At 46.7% G+C, this 15395-nt stretch overlaps 1 protein-coding gene across 2 annotated transcripts in view; it reads right to left on the bottom strand.

Moving 5' to 3' along the window:
• Positions 1–2864, bottom strand: part of PLS3 (plastin 3) — a 53309-nt gene extending 50445 nt beyond the window's left edge. For both annotated transcript variants that reach the window (XM_074915241.1, XM_074915245.1), the window contains exon 1: positions 2771–2864. The gene's annotated coding sequence lies outside the window, so the exon portion shown is untranslated. The remainder of the gene's footprint in view (positions 1–2770) is intronic.
• Positions 2865–15395: the final 12531 nt, after the last annotated feature.

Genomic DNA, 15395 nt, shown 5'->3' with positions numbered 1-15395 from the left:
TAAGGAAGTTAATTAAAATGTCTATATAGAAAGATGATGGGCACATCCTTCCTAAACCCACTGCCAATCATGTAAAAAGAAAAGCACTTCTCCCAATCCATTACACAATACACATTAGCAAAAACACAACCCCTGCCCCGATGCTCCAAGAAGTGGAACACTTACAGTTTTACTACACAAAAGACAAGACTATTTCCAACGTGAAGTTTACTTGTAAAGCTATCCACAAGACACTTGGATCACTAGCAGCTGCTTAAGCAAAATTAGTGAATTACTGTCCCCAGCATCCTTTTCAATCAATCATTGAGTAGCATTCTCATCCACTTCCTTCAAGTCATAACTGTTGTATTTCCACCTCTCCAAAACTAAGTTGCTGAACTAGAGAGCCCAGTAAACACAGGAAAGAGTTACTAGAAGATCCCGCATGAGTGGATTCAGCAGCAAACCCATTTAACAAGACTGCAATTCCTTCTCTCACCATCTTAATCTCACAACAATTGAAACCCAGACTAGAGAAGTCAGTGAGTGAGCCCCAGGGGAAGGAGTTCCTCTGCATTTATCCCAAATCCGAGCATCCATCAGCCGAATACCTAATGAAGTCGTCAGCCCCCAGAGCCCCCGCCACTGTGAAGCTAATCTAGCCAAAACCAGTAAACAGATTTCTGGAGTTTTGGGCATTCTTTAATCTGGGGAGATGTTTGCCTACTTTATAGGAGGGGAAACTTTGTCAGATTAGTTTTGGTAAGAGAACAAAGTCCCTGGTTAAGCATAATTCTTTATATCTAGCACTAAATAACAGAGTTTAATAATCAAATAATGATCTCTTAACCCAGACAAAGAATGAGTAATTCATCTTTCACAAGCAGAGAATTCCTTCGAAGGAGCTTGGTTACAACCAAGCAACATCCTCAAATTGTTAAACTTTTGGCAAGATTAACGGGCTATGATAAGAGCAGTGTTTCGAAAAGATTTTTCTTAACAAATTATTTGATGACATACTTTAAAAAAAAAAAAAAAAAAAAAAGAAAAAAAAAAAGTCTTTCAGACCAAACCAGCAGATCTAGTATTTAAGTTCTCTGCATGCACACACCCCACAAAAGGCCATCAAACACCCCCAGGGCAGAAATCAGCTGCAGAATATTGCACCCAGGGGACTCGCCCTGTGTCAACTAATCCCCCGAAACACTGTTCTCCAGTGACAAACTACCAGCAGCTCCTCTTTGCACAAGATTTCTTTTGAAAACAGATTGAATTTCTGTACATCATTATGCACAGCACTAACATATGTTGATCTCTGTAACTATTCCCTCTTTATACCCAGGTTCCAGCTGTTGTCTTTAAAGTTACTCCGAGCAAGTCTCCCAGCATTAAGGAGTTTTTCTTCTCAGGTTACCAAGCTCACTGGAGAAGTCACAAGTGTTACCGGTTGAACAATGGCTCCAAGTTCTCATGCAAAAGCAATTTATCTGAGATATCTATTATGTTTTATAGTCTCTTCTGCAGACTGACCAAAAACAGGAAGCCCAGCTCTCGTGTGCACACGCATTCCACTGGGATTGTGTAACAGCAATAACCTCGGAGGCTGATTCAATGGCATTTGCTCAGAGCTATACCAACAGCTCTCCTGAAAAGAAATAAATGAGCTCAAGTGATGCCCTGCTTGAAAATATGGATGCTATTATAAAGCAGACACATGTAGCCCGTCACAAGGAAGCACTAACTGGAGAATAGATTCCCATCCACGTGTCTCACTGCTATTTCCACGTAGATAAAAACTTAACCACTGGAGAAAAGTCATGCCTGCAGAGTTTGTTACTTCTGCGAGCAGCGGGATGTGATGCTATCCATTAGAATACTTACACCCAGTGCCAGGGTGCCCCAGCCTTTCCCATGCAAAGGCAAGTCTAAAGCTTCACCTCCTGAAAAATTCCCTGCTCTTCCCCTTCGCAGACTCCCAACAAGAAGCCATTGTTCGGGGGAGCAGGGTGACACTTCCTCTCCCAGTCCAAATTAGAGATGTATAAAAATAAACCCATACAGCTGTCTCGCTAATTCATTTGATTTCACCCCGCTTCAATTAGACGAGAAGCCGGCTCCAATTCTCTCACTTTTTCTGCTTTTGGGAACACTACCTCGCACAAAAGATAAAAGGGAAATGCAAACCGAATCCCCTTTTCAGGGCTGCTCTGCGGGAACCCGCAGCGGGGAGAGCAGCACCTCCCCTCGCTGCAGCCGGGCTCCGCTTCCACCAACTCGCACAAAGCCCGAAGTTTCGCCCAGCTCGGGGCTCTCGCTGCGCGCCGCGCTCCATCCCAGCGGCGGAGCCCCGGCCCGGCCGTACCGAACCCGCCAACCCGGCCACGGGGCCCGCTCCGGCTCCGCCCGGGGCTGAAGTTTTCCAGGGGAAGGGATCAGACAAGTGCCTTTTCATCGCCGCGGGGAGGCTGAAAGGGGCGGCAGGAGCGCGCCCCGCGGATACTCGCTCCGCGTCCCGGCGGGCACCGATGCGCGCTGGGCTCCGCGCCCGCCGCCCCGCTCCGCGCCCGTCCCGCTGCGCCGGGACACCCGCCACCCCGTCCCCAAGCCCCGGGAGGGCGGCGCGGGCGGGCGGGAGCGGAGCCGGGCGGCAGCGAGGGCCGGGCCGGGCCCCGCGGAGCCGCCGGGGCCGGTCGGCGCTTCCCCTCCCGCCGCCGGGACGCTCCGCCCGAGCAGGAGCCGGCAACTTCCCACAAGATGGAGCCGCGCTGGAAGAGCTCCCGGGAGCACTCACCGCCCGAGCCGAGCCGAGCCGAGCCGAGCCGAGCCGAGCCGAGCCGAGCCGAGCCGAGCCGTGCTATCCCGCCGCGCCGTGCCCCAGCCCCGCTGCCCGCGCTCGGCGCGCCCCAGCCCCGCCGCCCCGACCGGATTGGGTTGCGCTCCTGCCCATCACGGCGTCCCGGCACGGCGATTAAGGGGGCGGGGGAGGAGCTGCGGCCCCAGCCGGCGCTCGCCCCCGTCCTCTCCGGGCTGCTCTGCACTGCCTTCCCCTGCCTGCATCCCTCGTGCCCTGCATCCCTCGTGCCCTGCATCCCTCGTGCCCTGCATGTATCCCACCTCCTGCCTGCCTGCATCCCACCTCCCGTGCACGCATCCCTCCTGTCCTGCGAGCATCGCTAACTCTGCCCCAGTTTGCAACTCTCCTCCAGGCATGCATCCTGTCTTCCCTACAAGCAAGCATCCCTGCCTCCTCCTGAGCTTGTGTCCCTCTTCCCAAACAAGACTGCATCCTTTCTCCCATGCATGGGCAGCTCTGGCTCCCTCAGCCCAGCCGCACAGGCAGAGGAGCTCTGGGTTTCCCTTCCAATCTCCCTTTGTCTCCCCAGGAGCAACCCCGCTGGGTGGTGCTGAGGTTGCCCAGAGGAAGCTGGTGCTGGTGGGCACACCAGGCAAGGAGCTCCCCACACAGAGGAGCCAGGGGCTGGCCTGACACATGGCTCCCACGAGGAGCATGTGGGGTGCAAGTTCCTGGACCCTTGCACCCCACACTCTGCACTTCTGGGCAGGGAGTGTTGCCACAGCCTTTCCCCACCTGGGCTCTGGCTGTCCAATTTGGGACAGGTGGCCTCATAACTGTCCTAATTTCTACATTTGCCAAACTGACATTCACATTGAAAATTGCTAGAAGGGCTCAGGAAATCAAGGGCCTTAGGGACGATTTTTCATAGAAGTGGTGGAGAAGTTAATTCAAAAGAGGCCTTGAACTGAGAAAGAAAAAGCAAAAACCTGCTGTGGGAAGAGGAGGTGAATGGAGAGGAGTCAGGGGGTCAGAGATGAGCTGCAAAGCTGGTCCAGAAAAGGGGGAAGGCATTTCCCCAAATGAGAAACCTCACACTCCCCAGCGGCCTGACCACCTCCACCAGAACCAGGAAAAAATGTGGGTTCAAGTATTAATATCTTCTTCTGGTTTTAGGAGAACGGCAAATACGCATTCAGGCACACAAGACCCTTTTCAGGTCAGAAAGATGAGCCATTCCCATGCCTGGAGGTGAGAGCAGCACGAAGTAATAAATTCAGACATAATACAAGAACATTAATGCAAGGTACTAGCTCTTGTATAAAGTAATATCCATAAAGTAATGTCCCATCTTTTTTTTATGTTTAACTATTTACCACCCCATCAGTAAAATTAAACTTGCAGAAAGGTGGCAATTACCTAACAAAGTGTTAATAAATAAGGCGCACACCAACATTAATCATTTTTCTCTTAGCTATAAAAATTAAATAAATGTAGGGCATATTTAACTAGAACTGCCCAGTGAAATCCATTGTAATAAGCACATAATTCTCTATATTGCCAGTGTTAAAGGTGCATATTTTTGGATCTGAATTGCATAGTCACACATTATGGGGTTTTGTATGAATTATTTACAGAGAGACTGTCAGTCTGATCATTACAGAATAAAACAAAACACATTCCATTGTCAAAACTGTCAGGAAAAATCATTTTGCAGTTAATTTTCCAAAGCTACAAAATGACAAGGTCTCACAGAGTGGTCCCACATGATGGAAGTGTCACGGTTCACAGTGGGAGTTTCCTCATCACATTAGCAGGAGCAGCTTCCTGAGAAGAATTAGACTCTCTTCCCTTCGTCCTTTTATTCTTTTTATAGAGTCGGATTTCTCATTGGATGCCTCTTACATATTCAAACTCTTACATATTCATCAGGTTATTAGACTAGCTCTCAGGAGATAGGAGTAGTAATTTTATACTGATTTAAAAGATTAGTTCGATTTTACGCTCCATGGTGGTAGTCCTGTGTTCAGATTAGGCCAACACACTGCACTACAATCACAACAGAACTGTGAATATTTCTGATTCTGGTTACAAATTTTAGCAAAAAAATTATATTATTTTTTGTCAGATTTTGCTAGCATGCCAACATAAAAAAGCTAGAGACATGAAATCATCTTTGTAGATCTTGACTATTCAGAAAATGCAGATTACACGTTTCTGTGCCCTGCTTTTGTCCAAACCAGTAGTATGAAACAGGCAACTCTTTGTTCTTCAAATGAGGGAGCAAAGTATTAAACATATTGAACATTTACCAGTTGCCTCTTAGGATTTCCCCATGTCTTCATGCACAAAGAAAGTTAAGCTATAGTAGACAAATCTATTAATTCAGCTACAACCACTGCTTAGTACCCTGATACAGTCATCAAGCTCAGTTTAAGATTTTTATTGCATACTTAGTGTAATTATTCTATTCTGAGTAAGATGTCAAAATGTGGAGATTCATTTATACAAAATTAGCAAACACCTTCTTTGCAAAAACACAAAATTGCACGTTCTTGAGTGATTATTTATGGTTAAAACAACTCATTAACACAGATATTAGTTTGCCTTTCTCACGAAAAATAAACATAAGGCTCAGCAACTACTGCGTTGTGAAACAATGAGCAAATGTTTTCAAGATCATCTGACAGCACGCTGTTGGATTCTTACTTCACTGCACCCACAGGTGATGTAACTGGAGGAGGACAGGTGACATTTTGGCAAAGATCACAGGGGAAAACCAGTGCCCTTATAAAAAGTCCCATGGAGATTTTAAACAGAGACCAAAGCACAATGTGGATTGGGAATATCATTGTTGGCCAATGACCAAAATTATGTTTGGGACATTTTTAAAGCCCTTTCAAAATGATTCCTATTTAGAAAATTACAACGGTTTACATAGAGGGACTTTCCACATAATGGCGTGCATGAACAGGTATTTCCCACCTGAGGTACAACATGAGTAGTTTTATTTAATATGACTTTCAAATAAAGTTGTAGTGAAATATTTTGGTAAAAAATATGCACTTAGAAGATGCTGACTTCACGAACTACTAGCACAGTTTTTCCATAGAGACATGGTGGAATGTCCCCTATGAGTGGAGTGTTGGAATGGAAGCAGACAGGCCCCTCAGGAAGGACAGACAGGGGAGACAAGGAGGGGTGTCACCCTCCATGTCAGTGACCAGCTGCAGTGACTGGAGCTCTGCCTGGGGATGGATGAGGAGCTGACCAGGAGCTTACGGGTCAGGAAGACTGAGTGGATGAGGCCCTCTATAGATAGATAGGAGCAGCCTCACGTTCACGAGCCCTGGTTCTCATGGGGGACTTCAACCACCCTGATATCTGTTGGAAGGACACAGAGTGGGGCACAAGCAATCCAGGAGGTTCCTGGAATATGTTGAAGATAACTTCCTTGTCCAAGTGATAGAGGAGCCAACAAGGAGAGGTGCTATGCTGGACCTTGTCCTCACCAACAAGGAGGGGCTGGTGGGGAGTGTGAAGCTCAAGGGCAGCCTTGGCTGCAGAGACCATGAAACGGTGAGTTCAAGATCCTTAGGGCAGCGAGGAGGGTGCACAGCAAGCTTGCTACCCTGGACTTCAGGAGAGCAGACTTTGGCCTCTTCAGGAACTTTGGGGTTGTTCAGCCTGGAGAAGGGAAGGCTCTGGGGAGATCTTATAGCGGCCTTCCAGTACCTAAAGAGGATACAGGAAAGCTGGGGAGGGACTTTTGATCAGGGGGTGTAGGGATAGGATGAGTGGTAACAATTTTAAACTGAAATAAAATAGATTCAGATTAGATATAAGGAAGAAATTCTTCCCTGTGAGGGGGGTGAGGCCCTGGCACAGGTTGCCCAGAGAAGCTGTGGCTGCCCCCTCCCTGGCAGTGCTCAAGGCCAGGTTGGACGGGGCTGTGAGCAACCTGGGCTAGTGGAAGGTGTCCCTGCCCATGGCAGGGGGGTGGAACTAGATGGCCTTTAAGGTCCCTTCCAACACAAACCATTCTGTGATGCTGTGATTCTGTATAGGAACTTTGGAGGAAGGAAATAGGCCATACTTTCGAACTTGAGTTTAAACAGTGCTTCATTAATTCTCTTCTTCAGCAGAGTATAGTGAATTTAACAGGTATAAAAAAATGCCCTGGCTATAAAGCCACCATGGAAGGACTGCTTGCTGGATTTTTGTATTGAACATTTTTACCTCTAAGGATTTGAATTTCCATAAATGCAGTCTATTGTAATAATAATCACCAGAAAGATGAAGGGCTGACCCTGACTCCAGTATGATTTTGCCACTGACTCCAGTGAAAGCTGGACTGGCCCTTAACAGACTTTGCCACTGCTAGATTAGGGTTAGTGAGAATCTGTGCCTATGGAAGTAAAATGTATTTTAATTATGTCTGTTTAAATCTAAAGTTCTTATCTGGCAGCTTAGTGTTACATCTCCTATACTGCTTTTCCATTGTATTAAAGTTACATCTTTGCTCATGGCTGGATTATTGAATAATATGTGCGTTTAGCATAGAATTATGGTCATATACCTGTGAGAGTGTCTTACTTAGGCAATGAAATAAAGTTAGATGAATTAAAATCAGAAAGGATGAAATAAAGTTAAAGAGGGATTATGAAGATAGAGGGACTATGAGGACTATGAGGATACATAATCCTTGTCTTCTCAGTGGCAAATCTAACTCATTTCTGATTGAGAGCTTGTGCCAACATCGCTAACAAGAAAAAAGACCATTATCTGTTAAAGAGGGGACAGTGCCTTTTGGAAAGGGTACGCAAGAAACATTAGCATCCTAAGAGATGCTGTGAAACTCATATGGTGTGTATCTGTGCAAGGTATGCCTGATATCCCCTGTATAAGATAGCTGCTTTAAGATCAAGATCATCATAGACCATAAGTAAGGGGTGGTGACGATCAGGAAGAAGGGAAGAAAGCCTGACAGGGTAATTAAAACCGTGTGTCTCTGATGTGCAGTATGCCAAAGAGACAGAGAAACTGCAAAACATACTGGGGGAGTGGTAAGCATAAGGGTTTAGAAGTGGTCTTTTGAGAAATGGGCTTTAAAGGAGTTGGTGTGAAGTTCTTCCATTAGAATTAGGGCATCTGTTCTCAACTAGACTTGTTTTGTTTTCTGCAAATACTTACCCACAACATTAACAGAATCTAAGAACCAGGATATAAACGTCAAAAACACTTGTCGTCAATCAAGGAGAACAACTGAGTGGCTCTATGAATAGATTAATAAGATGGAACAGGTTTTTTTCCATTGCAAGAAAGCAGATGTTAATCTACGTAGTATTTTGTACAGCAAATTTAATTTACCTCCTGCTAGAAACATTTACTCAAATAAATCTAGGCACTTCCTTACTTAAAAACAACTTTTGGGAAATAAGTATCAGTAAGTTTATCCAGCAAGCTTGCCCCACGCAAGGAATCCATATTCAAAGTCTAAAGAAATCTCTGAGACTCCTCACGTGAATGTAGATAACCCACCAAAGTTATCAGCCTGCCAGGCTGTAGGCACGCTACCCATCAGCTCCCTCCCTCTCACTGTCCTGACTGCCAGATAACAGATCACCTCGTGGGACTCTGGACTTTGGTGTGAAACCACCACTGCCTCCTGTTTATTCTGCTGTGAGGCAAGCTCATGCTTTGGCAAAGGGGTTGCCCATGGTTTCGTGCTGCCTCCATTCTTCAGTATAGGTTTTATTTGTTTAAAACTGAGCTCTTTCCTGTCAAGAGATTTTCAACGATTGCTCATGCAGCATAAGGAGAGCTCTGCACTTCCAGCTCAGCAGTGGCAAGCCAGAGTTATTCACGTTATGTCTTTGTAAAACCCTTAACTACCATTTTTTTATGGACTGAGGTTCCAGAGCACTCGTTGACATTTGAAGTATGCAGGAGAGTGGGTGACTTGAGACTTTATCTATAGTTCATATCAACACGGTGAACTTCCCTCCTTCATCGCTGTGGACCAAAAAATAAAAAAGCAGAATGGCAATGAGAAGGTGCTTTTGTCTCCTTTTTACTTGATTTATCAACCTTATCAAGACCAGCCTCTCAAAAGCTACTGGATCCACACTCCCTTTCTCCTAGATAAGTTACAAACAACTGTCTCCAAAGAAAATCACATTTCCAGAGAGCAGAAGATGCAAAAGGTCAGAAACAGGTATTTTCAGGCAAAAGAACCAAGCAGAGTTGCCAACTGTGGAACATACAGTCACTGCCCATGCAGCTGACAGTTGGCCATTTTGGCCGTTTTGGTCATTTTGGCCATTTATCTAGGTTGACAAATTGGCATGCAGTAACCTTGTTATTACTGTGGCTTGGCATTTTGCATGCAGCTCCTTATTATTAAATCCTGGCAATCTGCTCAAAGCTGAACGTTACCCTGGAATGAGCTTTTAGGAAGGGTTTGAAGGGGGAAAAGACTGCTGGTTTGGCAAGCTAGGACCAGATCGATATTTTGGGCAGTTGGTTCTGTGCTGGGGCAAGACTGGAGGCAGGAAATAAAAAAGCTGCTGACGCAGGCAATTCTGCACGGTATAGAGAACTTGGGATGGGATGAACTGGAAAGTGTACAGGGCCTCCAAGGAGGACTCTTGTCTGCACAGTGCTGGCCTTCATGTGGGTCAGGCTTGCCAGCAATGGCCTTGCTTTCCTCTTTCTCTCCATTCTGCCTTCCTTTGGCTCATCTCAGGTTAAAATGAGGTGTACAGAGACCGTATGGCAGCTGAAGAATATTATTCATCTGCTACAGGATGAGAGCGGGACGCTGGGCTCAATAACTGAGGAAGTGTTCTTGCTGCTCAAGGACAGTATTTCTAGTGTTCCTAATATTTTCCCATTTGCTAGTAACTAATTTGGACTTTTTTTGGTTTTCTAGTCCATAATACATTTGTGAATATTTTGTTCTCATTTTCTCTGAACCTTCTTCTCACTTTTCTTATTTTTTTGCCCCTCTACCTTTTGCCTCCTCCCCTATTTTACTCATTCTGACACAAAGCTCTCCCAGCTCCTACAAAACTCAGCCATCCCACAGCCTCCAATATCCACGGTGAGCGAAAGCAGAGCAGGGCTGTCTACATTCCTGCAAGCCCAGGGCTTGGGACATGGCGTGGATGTGTGCCAGTGCTAATAAATAGGGAACTATTAGTGACTGTGTAAAGCAGGAAAATTGCAGAACAAGATAAGACTCACAGAATTCCCATAAGCTGATTTTGGATAAGGATATTTACGAAGGAGAAAAAATAGCTTATCCTTAAATGCATATCTCTCTAGCCAGCCAGATGCGTGTTTGCGCAGGCGCTATGCCGTGTATAAAAGGCAGCGGGATTTACGTGTTGAAGTGTAACTGTGACACACACCTTCAGTTCCTTTGCACCCTGCCCAGTACAGAAGTTGCTTTGCAGTTTTGCAGCCAGGCTATGGTCAGGGGTGACTGTTCCCAGCTCTGAGGCCAGACTGTACCTTGCCAAACGAAACACCTTGTGTAGTTCCAGTTGGGCCCAGCATGCATGAAATCCAGTGCAGTGGCTGGGACAAACTGAGTGGAGCAGTTTCTCTTACAGGTCTAGTAACCACAAGGCTTTATTGCCTCCTCCTTCATCCTGCAGAGCAGAGGTCAGGCCAGGCACCCTGATCTTACAGGCTTGCATTGCAGCAAGACAGATCTGCAGATCCAAGGAAGCTGCTTTGACCTTCTGGGCTGAATTGCATCTCCAGGCAGCTGAGTGCTGCTGGGGCAGGGCTGATCCTGCTGAATAAAAAAGGTTCCAGCCTCCCCATGGCAGGTGGGGTACCTCGAATTGTGCTGCACATCAGCCGACATTTACATATCAGTGGTTTGCATTGCATAAACTTTATTGCTATGGTCACAGCAGGAAAGAGAGAACAGGCTGAAAATAATGTGACTTTTGTGGTAACCGGTGTGCAGGGTGGGTCAGAGAGCAGAGGAACTGCTTATGATGGACAAGAAGAACATGAGGAACTGCAGAGACAGGGCAAACAAAAAACAGTCTAGGATGGTTCAGGTTCAGGTCATCCTGCTGTGGGAGATGGGACAAACTAGCCACCCTGTCCAGGGACCTTCCAGACTTATCTCCTGCTATTGCAGTTCCTGTTTGTTGCAGGAAAGCACCTCTTAGTGTCAGTCATGCTGGGATTTCTCTCCTTTCTCATCTGTGCAGGACCCCAAACAGCACGCAAGGTGCAGCTACAGTGCATGGAGCAGCTGCAGGATGTACATGCAATGGGGTTAACCTCATCCCCAGCCCCATAAGTGGTGCTCAGCTCCATCCCCCCGCACAGGAACATGGATTAGTCCTCAGGGCAGAAGCGTGCAGAGTGCCTGGATCCAGCTGGCAGCAGTGTTTTCTCCTTCCTGACCCCACCACTGTACTAGTCCCTGTGCTTAGTTCTTGCTGTTCTAGTTTTTGCTGATCTAGACATGTTAAAAGTAATTTTTCTCTTGGTGCCTGACTCTAGGCAAGGTTACTAGGTAGCTGGGTCATTGCAGTATGTGACTGTCAGCTGCTGAAATCATTTGCATTGAGCTGTGGGTTGGTAACCCACTAAAGACCTCATTTGGAATGATGACTAATCAGCATCAAAACTCCTGCAAGTTTCATTTTAAAAACAAAGAATTTTTTTTTTTTCCAAAAAGAACAAGGAAACTGCATTTCTGTGCTGTAAAATGATTGGCCTTCACATGGCAAGAGCCCAGCTCATTTCCCCTCTGGTCTGCATTCTGGAATCATTACCACACTTATTTCCAGTAGTGCAGAAAGTCTTTTCCATATGCCTTCTCTTCAGTAGTCTGCAGCTGATGTTTAATGTTTCCTAGGCAGGAGGAGATAAGGACAAACCAACAGCTCTACTGTGATGACAACCACCTTAGAAAATGTAAAACCTTTCTCCAGAAGCAGTCACTAGCTCTGAGAGTAAGCCCAGTCCTGCAGACAGTACTTCAACAACACCTTCGAGGATTGTGCGGTCTTGTGACAGTCTGTGCAAGGAATCCACAGAAAGCTCCTATGTCCCAAAAAACCTTTGTCCAGAGCAAGATTGTACCTCGTCCTGGCTGAGGGGAAAGTGCTTAGTAATGAAGAAGCTGCATAAAGTTAAAAATTCATTTGGGCAAGCAATTATTTATGAATTCATAACAAAACGTGTTTTGCATCGATATTCATTTTCACTGACATTGAAGAGCATTTGTGCCAATTAAGATGGATGAGCAGAAACTTCATCTTCTGCATTCACATAACTTCCATCACAGCATTTCTTAACTGGACGCTATCCTGGCATTTTACATTCCAGTCTGACAACAGTCTGCAGGTTTTGACCAACATACTCTATAAAAAAAGTCATTTACTGGAAAAGGACAGTAAACAGCTCATAAAAAATGTTTCTCAGCATCAACTCCAGAAAGGAATTCCTCCCAGAAGCCCATCTCGCTGTCTTTGTTAGAGCTGATAGGGACGTGTGGGATGGAAGGGTATTCATAGCTGCAACGTGGCTTAAAAACAGAAGAAAATAATACTCTTGTGGAAAAAAAAAAAAAAAGGCTTTCTAGTGGGCTGTGCACAGGCAAAATTAGAAAACAGGCTGTGTTGTCCTTAGGCAAGGGCATTCCACGTCCCCCTGCTTCTGCAACAGGCACTGAACTTCTTTTAAGAATGGCAGATCCTACCAGTGAGAGGTCCTCAGCTCCCACATGTGGAGGATACCTGAGATAATCAGGCCCTGGCCATACTGACCTATACAGAAAGGGCAAACTGGTTCTCAGAAGGGCACTGTGGGCCCCTATTCCCAGCCTTACCAAGCCAAGGGTATTGCTCAAAGCATCTGCCCCAGGTGTTTTATTATTTCAAGGTTTAAGGGCTGGGTGTCTGCACCTCTTTTTTGTCCCTGCCCCAGCATCTACTCCAATGGAAGAGCCCAGAGCTGCATTTCTTTAGAGATCCAGGTTTTTTGACAAGGGGTGGATGGTCCAAGACATTTCCAAGGGTCACACTTGCAGGAGAGGTGACCATGTGCTCACCAGTGCGCAGCCCAGCTGCCTGCCTCCAGGCACCAGAGCTGCCTTCGGTCAGTGGTGTTTGTGGTTACAACTCTCGACTTCAGCATCTCCTGTGCTCCAGATGGAGACAAAACACAGTGTTAAGAGCTACCAGCACCAAATGCCCCAGATGGAGTAAGAAACTCCTCTAAAGGACAAAGTAACACATATCTGGCCCGCAGAGATCTCATCTCATGTTTCAGCTTGGCTGTGTGAAGAGTTTTGGTCTCTTCCTACGCTTTTTGTTGCTGTTTTAGCATTATCTGCCCTGACTTTACATATTTTTGGTGTTCCTATCTAGACCAGCTTCATCTGGTGTTAAAGCCATGAATAAAAAGCACTTCTTCTAGAAGTAGGACAAATAATATTTGGCCTTAGATTTGATTTTGCCCAAAATATTTTTACAATTGACTTAGTTTTGTGTTCACACATGTATCTCATAAGAAATTTGAGAAAGAAGCACTGCCAAAGGTATTAACATATAAAAACATTTTTCAGCCACTAAATATCCCCCTTTAATCTGTGAAAAGAGGCTTTTCCAATCATTGTATGCTTATGGTCAATCAAATTGGTACTGGAAGAAAATCTGAGGTAGCTTTCTCTGTCACATAGCTGCTAAGTAGATAATACTTGCTTTATCTTTTGAAACACTTTCTGCAGTGGTGATGACTACAATATCGTCTGATGGATTTGTCAGGCCAACTAGCCATGAAGGCAGCTTGGAAAATCTGGTCTTGTTTACAGATGATTTTAAAGGCCTGTATTCACTGCAGGTTTCATTTCTTTATCAATGCAATTATTTGAAGAGATATTGAAAGACCTGTTTTATAAAGAGTTGGAAATCAGTGTGAAAGGTCCTGATGAACTCCCTGGTGTGGTTGGTCCTAATTGTCCCACTGATCCGGACGCGCTCTGCCAATGTGCTCTGTTGGGGAACGTGATACCCAACACTGGCAGATGTATCCCTGCCCTCCTTCCTCAGGCTCACAGCTCTACCTTCCTGATTTCTTTTTTCACCACTGAGGTCCCATGCTGAGGGTGGCTGCTGTGAGCCCAGAGGTCCTGCTCATACTTACTGACTTGCTGCAAAAAAAGGATGCTGGCTCCTCTGAGCTGAGGTGTTACAGTGGGTTGACCCTGGCTGGATGCCAGGTGCCCCCCAAAGCTGCTCTCTCACTCCCCTCCTCAGCTGGACAGGGGGGGAGAAAATATAATGAAGGGCTCATGGGTTGAGATAAGGGCAGGGAGAGATCATTCACCAATTACTGTCACGGGCAAAACAGACTTGACTTGGGGAAAATTAATTTAATTTATTACCAGTTAAATCAGTGTAGGGTAAAGAGAAATAAAAATTAAATCTTAAAATACCTTCACCCCACCCCTCCCTTCTTTCTGGGCTTAACTTTACTCCAAATTTTCTCTACCTCCTCCCCACCAGAGGCACAGGGAGAAGGGGAATGGAGGCTGTGGTCAGTTCGTCACACGTTGTTTCTACCACTCCTTCTTCCTCAGGGGAGGACTCCTCACACTCTTTCCCTGCCCCAGAGTAGGGTCCCTCCCATGTAAGACACTCCTCCACAAACTTCTCCAACATGGGTCTTTCCCATGGGCTGCAGTTCTTCACGACCGGCTCCATCATGGGTCCCTCCCGAGGGGTGCAGTCCCTCAGGCACAGACTGCTCCAGCGTGGGTCCCCCACGGGGTCACAATTCCTGCCCAGCAAACCTGCTCCAGCGTGGGCTCCTCTCTCCACGGGGCCACAGCTCCTGCCAGGACCCTGCTCCAGCACGGGCTTCCCATGGGGTCACAGCCTCCTTCGGGCATCCCCTGCTCTGGTGTGGGGTCCCCCACGGGCTGCAGGTGGGTGTCTGCTCCCCCGTGGAGCTCCCTGGGCGCAGGGCACAGCTGCCTCCCCACGGGCTGCCCCACGGGCTGCAGGGGAACCTCTGCTCTGGCACCTGGAGCAACTCCCCTCCTTCTGCACTGACCTTGGTGTCTGCAGAGTTGTTGCTCTCACGTATTCTCACTTCTCTCTCTCCACTGCTATTGTTCTGCAGCAGGTTTTTCTCCTCTTTTTTAATTACATTATCCCAGAGGCGCTACCACCATCACTGACGGGCTTGTCCTTGGCCAGCGGTGGGTCCATCCTGCAGCCACCTGGTGTTTGTTCTGTCAGACATGGGGGAAGCTTCTGGCAGCCTCTCACAAAAGCCACCCCTGTAGCTCCACCACTACCAAAACCTGGCCACACAAACCCAAGCAGGTATAGAGTTGTGGCTCTGTTTCACAGCTCCAGGGGTCCTGCTTTACCCTTCTGCACTGCTCTGCTGTTGCCTCTGAGCTCCTGCTCAACCTCTAACAGCATCAGACCGGCCCTTCTCATAAAAGCTGGGTGTAAGCTGTATGGTAGATAGTAAACTTCCCCTAAAAGGTCACCTCTGGTAGGCGACAGAAAATGTGAGGAGGGTGGTTAAACTCAGCAAACTGCTCCCAAACCCTGGGAAACACAAATTC

The sequence above is a fragment of the Athene noctua genome, chromosome 11, assembly GCF_965140245.1.
Source record: "Athene noctua chromosome 11, bAthNoc1.hap1.1, whole genome shotgun sequence".
Classification (NCBI taxonomy): Eukaryota; Metazoa; Chordata; class Aves; order Strigiformes; family Strigidae; genus Athene; species Athene noctua.
The sequence above is the reverse complement of the archived record's forward strand: the minus strand, read 5'-3'. Positions and strand labels throughout refer to the sequence as shown.